At 33.7% G+C, this 6,782-nt stretch overlaps 1 non-coding gene across 1 annotated transcript; it reads right to left on the bottom strand.

Annotated features, from left to right (window-relative positions):
• Positions 1–6,311: 6,311 nt before the first annotated feature.
• On the bottom strand, positions 6,312–6,418 carry LOC141715858 (small nucleolar RNA R71). The gene has a single exon (XR_012572605.1). It is a non-coding gene; the product is annotated as a small nucleolar RNA R71 (small nucleolar RNA).
• Between the last annotated feature and the right edge of the window lie 364 nt (positions 6,419–6,782).

Genomic DNA, 6,782 nt, shown 5'->3' with positions numbered 1-6,782 from the left:
AGATTCTTCATTTCCTGTAGCGGCTCTCATAGGGACATGAGGACGTTTCTCAATACAGTTCACATATTCTTCATCCTGGGAGAGAAGATGCAGGTGCATTTTTACTTTTAGTGGTGATAGTTGTCTTTGTCTAGAAATGGAATCTTTACTCCAACTTTTCTGCTCATCTTGTTAGTTGTTTTGATCTTTAAACTCTTTGTTCTTCAAGAGCTTTCTCTAATACCAATTATTATTCCTAAACAATCTTACAAAGAATTACAGAAGGGGGGGGGGTTGAATGTAGTTTTGGCTTCTTTTTAATTTTAAGAACTATTCTATCTTAAATATATAGCTGCGTTTGATTTGGTTAAAGTGCAGAATGAAAGTATTGAAGAAATCAAACACAAAATAATCAAATAAAAGTATTTAAAAATTTCTGATGGATTGAACTTTTCCACCAGAGATATATATAAATTTGAGAACTATGTGATGCAATGTTTGCACACAGCTGCTTACAAGTAGAACTTATAAACTACAGAGAAATTCTTTACAGATTTTGCTTTTTCTATTTCTCTGATAAATTGCTTACTTACTTGATTTTGTTCTACTTTCTACCCTTGGTTTATATATCACCAAGTTACATGATAAAAAAAATAAACAAATAAGACAAAATGTTTCTTATTCTAATTACATGGTTCTTCATTTCTCTAACCAACATCTTTGAATATCTTCAAGTTAGCATGGAAATGGAAATGCTTCTTTGTTCTCTAAAACCTCCAAATAGGCTTCCACATTCCATTTGTATCTAATCAACCCATGTGATTGTCAAGTCACTATCAACTGTTGTTTGAATTTAAACATCCATTGAAACTTCGTTGGATCATCCATTGAGACTGTGTTGGATCATCCGTCGAAGCTTCACTAGATCATCCGTTGAGTGTGACTTGAGTCATCCGTTGAAACCTTGTAGAATCATCCGTTGAAAGTCTTCCATAGCAGTTCACTCTATTTCACTTATGCAAAATTACAAGGCATCTAATATTTACAATTAACCAACCTATTTTTCATATCAAACTAGTAGTCAAGATGATTTAGAATATCCTACAACTTCTAGACTCTTTAAGGTATGTAGAATGCAGTAATGTGTTACAAGATTTAATAAAACATAAGCTACTCTCTCAATGGATGTTAAAGTGATCATCCGCTGAGAGCTGCAAAATAGACTTAATTAAATCTACTAAGGTGTTTTTATTTAACTTATCATCAAGTACACAACATATTTTTAATAATAACGATATGGTCACACACAAATAATGCTTGAAGGTTTTTTTTAATTTAATTTAAATTGAATTTAAATTAAATTAAAGTAATTCGAATTATTTATAATATTAATTAAGTATGACTTAATTAATATTATAAATAATGATATTCGAATTTACTAATATTAATTACGAAATTCAGTTGTTAAATAATTGAGTGTGACTTAATTTTTATACAAATAGGAATTTCAAATTAATAATAACTCCAAATTAGTTAAGAGTTATAATTTATTTTTCTAATATCTATATAATATCTCTTTGGCTGACTTTTGACATGAGACTTTCACTAAAAACCCTAGCCACCAAGATATAAGATGGAGAGAGTAAGAAGAGACGATTTTGGGTTAATACACATCTGATCCCTGAGTTCAAGTATTCGCGTGGATACCTATAGAGCGTTGATCGCGAGAGCGGGATGCGTGGTGATTGAACAAGTTTTGGATCTCCATTTGTCAACCAATTTGTAAATCTTCTTAAGGTAAATGATCTGATCTACAAATTAAATATCTATTTTTCGCATGGATCCTGCGGCGGATTTCAAAAATTCTGATTTTCACGTTTTTAATTACAGTTTTCGTTGCGTTTTATTCCTCGAAACTCTTCAATGTTATCAGAGTTACTTGCGAAAAGTGTTCAATTCATTTATGTGATGATTGGTTTTATGATGATAGCATGCATATAATTTTCCATGATTGTTATGTATGTGATTTTATATGTTTTACATGATGTTATGTTTATATATATATGTATGTATGTATATATTTTGAATATATGGCATTAATGACAGTTGTATATTCATTTGATGATTATATAATTTTTATATATACTGATATATACATGATTTATTTTTGTTCTTATTATGAGAATCATATGTGATACAATTCTGAATCGGATACAGCAGATTTGCTAAAATCTGGACCGGGTGTCCGGTTTTCGCGAACGAGTACCTGTTCGGAAAGGAAAATGTGCGTCTTAACAAATTGGATGGCTAAAAACATTATCGACTCATCTGTAAGGCATTTGACTTCGTTCAGGTCTATAATCTATGACTTAATGTTAGTAGATTTAATTTCAAATTTTCTGAATTTTACCATATTTGATTTTTATGATTAGATCGTGATGAGTGTGATATGTTAAGATCAGATTATGTGTTTTAACATGTCCTTATGTGTTAATTGAGCATGGTGGATGGTTATGGCTTATGACCTTAGATTAATACTTTTGGTTTTTTAAATACGACTTGCATATCGTTTGACCTTGTAATTATTAAATCTCGAATGTAACTCGAGTTCTTCTTGTAAGTCCGTTAGATTAGTTTTTATATTTCATTCTTATAATATATCAAGACATGAATATTTGAATATCAGTGAAGGGTAATCTCACATGGAGTCCATCCAAGGAAGCAATACAAGGAAGAGAAAACTCAAGGAAGAAGACATGTATAAGTTATCTTGTATTTATTTTTCACCTTAGATTGACCTGGATCTTTGTAATTATCTTGATGAAGATCACATAGGATGAAACCATAACTAACCACATTTACTTTACTGCACTTTACACATATATATATATATATATATATATATATGTATTCATATGTTGAATGTATGTGTAGAGTAGTTTAATGATGCAAGCTTAATTAGATTAAAGATGTATGTATTAGATATGACACTCATTCCATGCTTTCTAAATAAGATAAAATATGTAACGATTCAAGATTTTAAAATTAACAAAAGATTATGAGATTCTTGTGTTTATGAAACACAGAATAAAATACAATTTTTCTTTATTTCCGACATAGGCGATTCTGTCAAAAGCGGGTTCATTAAACTTGTAAGGTTGTAGGTTTTAAGTGAGACCATTGTGACTCCTTCATTACCTTAAAATCAAATAATCGACGAATATTGATTTGAAGTAGTTTATTCAAGAAAAACCTATGAATCTCTTTATGATGGGATCGTGATCATTTAAAATTAACAAAACCCTAAAGTTAATACTAAGTTGATCAGATGCCTTCTAATGAGTCCAATGCCTTAACCCCTAGATCGATAAGGAGTGGGTTTTCCAAAGTGAAGCACTCCCATCTATTATGGGAGATGTGTTGAAGTATATTGATAATTTTTTACTATTGGGTTTGACTTAACTAAGTTACCACAATATGTTTGGGAACTTAGATGCATAGAGTTTGGCAAGATTTATTAGATAAATATGAACAAATGTTATTCCACCAAGCTATCCAAGAGTTATTAGTTGTATGATAGTCTAAATCTGTATTTTGTATTGTATTACTTGAGTCTATAAACATGTTAAAGATGAGACAGAAGTATTTTTCTGTGAACAGTCTCAATCCTAAGAATAAACTCTGGAAGAAGATCAACATGATCATGCCTCAGAGAAAAGGTAAAGAAGCTTGGAGTTGAATAAATCTATTTTAGGAAAAATGTTCTAAGTCAAGATATCTAAAAGTCACAGATCAAGTCATATAGAGAAGTCATTCGAGAACTCAAGAATGACTTATCGAGAAGTCCAAAATGGCCTATCGAGAAGTCTAAGAGATATCGACAAGTCAAATGAAGGCATGAAGGTTGGAGATATCGACAAGTCATTTCTGCATATAGAGAACTCAGAGATATCGACAAGTCAAAATGAAGATATGAAGATTGGAGATATCGACAAGTCAATTTCCCATTAGAGATCTCAGAGATATCGACAAGTCAGAATGAATATAGAGAACTCAGAGATATCGATGAGTCATTTCTACATGCAGAGATTTGGAGACCTTGACATGCCAAGTTCACTTATAGAGAACTCGGAGATCTCGACAAGTCAAATACACTTATAGAGAACTCAGAGACCTCTGTTGAGTGGCATTTATGACACTTTATAACACTCCATAAAGCTTTGAATTGGTGTTTTTGTACTCAAGTTGTTGGTGTTTTTAACGTATTTTGTAGTGTTTTTGCATTTCAGGCATTTATCAGGAATACAGGTGAATTGGTATTAACTTGATACTAATATGGTGTTAGGATGGTGTCTAGAATAAAGGCTCGTGAAAAGACCAACTCAAATCAGCAAGAAGAAAAGAAATCAGAATTTTATCCAGAAGGACGGCACGCCCGCACTGTGATAGCGCGCCCACGCCCAAGAAGTAGAAACTCAGCGCACCCGTGCTGGTCAAGCGCGCGGCCGAGCCTGGTCGGGATGGCAGAATTTTGTTTCTACTTGGATTTTGAGAGTTTGAAGCCCTGGTTCATTCTACAGCATATATATACATAAATAAAGGTTGTTTTATAGAACAAGACGTACCAAAGCTCAAGGAGAAGGCGTAAGAAGACCGTATAGCACAATTCGACCAAGGCAAAGAGGATCTAGTTTATACTTGTGATTCTTTAGTCTAAGTTGTAACTTTGGATGCTAGTTTTCTTATTCATAAACCTATACTCTTGTTTCATACTTTGTTTATTATTTATTGAGTATAAAGACTACGTTTATTATACTATGCTTTTATCAGAACCCACATTGATGATGAGTCCGATTATGGGCTAATCGTTATTGTGGGGTTCTAGCGGATTTACTTATGGATTTATTTAGTTAATTTATTTCGATGCTTAGTGTGTGGTAATTTTATGATAACCTAGTATTGGTTGTGCTTATTCATTTTATGAGCGTCGCGAACTTATAAGATAGTGTGATAATCTTTAATGAAGCGAAAGTGAATTGAAGGATTTAGAACTTCCCATGCTAGCATAGGCTCATGTATTTGTTATGCATGATTCGTAGGTAATTTTAACCATCTTACTTTCCCTATTTAATCATGAGAGATAACTTGTGCATTAAGCCATTATGTTGTCAAATTCTATAGACATATAGGGTCTCAATATAATTGGTGTCTATTTAGCTTCTATCTCTTTTGTGGATGTCTGGTAGTATGTTATTCGTGTATCGAAAGTTGGCATTTATCAGTTTTGTGTTATCTGATTAGTGTCATCACCATTACATGCTAAGGTTAAGAACAATAAGGCTATTGAATGAAGTATTTAATGAAGTTAGAAGCCCATGTTTATGTCATATATTATTCAATTCTCTTTAATCTCTTAGTTAATGTTCTTTAGTATAAACTCTCAATAGTTAATCTTAGTTATAATCAAAATCAACTTGTTATTCGTCTTAGCATTGAATAATAGCCATATCATTGTTGCATAAGTGCATAAATCACAAAGTTAACCTAAACCAGTCTCTGTGGGAATGAACTAGAAAGAATTCTATATTACTTGTGAACGCGTATACTTGCGTGAGTTATTAGCGCGTGTTTTAGCCCTAACAAGTTTTTGGCACCGCTGCCGGGGACTCAGTTTTAACTTTTAGTTTATGTGTTTGTCATCAGTGATCGTTAAAGTTCATTGACTCGGGCATTGTTACCTACCTACTTTTTTTCTTGTTGTGTTTCAGGTACTCTAGCGAGCGTGTATGCATACACGTTCACGGTCTCGTAAGAGAAATCTGGATAAATCTGAGGAAGAAGTTGTAGTGGTTCATCGGCAAGTTTTTTTAGAAGAAGAGAAAGTCGAGGACGAAGAGAAACTAGAGGAAGAAGAGAAGGTTGAGGAACCGACTTTAGTAGTGATGAGAGATCAAGCAGAAATTCTGAAGGCTTTGATGGACTATTCTCAGCCTAAGATCAATGATATTCAGTCAAGCATTATCTAGCCAGCCATCTCGACTAACTCCTTAGAGATCAAGTCAAGCACGATTCAGATGATACAAAATTCAGTTCAGTTTGGGGGTTCTCCGAGAGAAGACCCCAACATGCACATTATGGATTTCATCGAGATTTGCGACACTTTCAAGTTCAATGGGGTGACTGAAGATTCTATCATGTTGTGGCTCTTCCCATTCTCTCTGAGGGATAAAGAAAAGTGTTGGTTACATTCTCTACCATCAGGGTCTATCACCAACTGGGAGGATCTTGCTCAAAAGTTTCTCACTAAATTCTTTCCTATGGCGAAGACTGCTGAAATCAGGAATGCTCTCACTCAGTTTGCGCAGCAATTTGGAGAATCTCTATGTGAGGCTTGGGATCACTACAAGGAGATGCTAAGGAAGTGCCCACACTGTGGCATGCCTGATTGGATGATTATAAACTATTTTTACAATGGTTTAGGTGCACAGTCTAGACCTATGCTCGATGCAACATCTGTTGGAGCCTTATGGGCCAAAAGCTATAATGAAGCTTATGAGTTGATGGAGCTAATGACACCTAATGAATACCAGAATCCTACGCAAAGAATGTTACAAGGCAAGATAGAAGGAATTCTGGAAATGGATACAACTACTGCTATAGTTGCTCAACTTCAAGCTTTGACGATGAAGGTGGACTCTTTGGCTAATTATGGAGTTAATCAAATCACTAGTGTTTGTGAGCTTTGTGCGGGGGCACATGAAACTGAGCAGTGTGCTATTTCTAGTGAATCAGCTTAATTTGTG

The sequence above is a fragment of the Apium graveolens genome, chromosome 3, assembly GCF_009905375.1.
Source record: "Apium graveolens cultivar Ventura chromosome 3, ASM990537v1, whole genome shotgun sequence".
NCBI lineage: Eukaryota > Viridiplantae > Streptophyta > Magnoliopsida > Apiales > Apiaceae > Apium > Apium graveolens.
The sequence above is the reverse complement of the archived record's forward strand: the minus strand, read 5'-3'. Positions and strand labels throughout refer to the sequence as shown.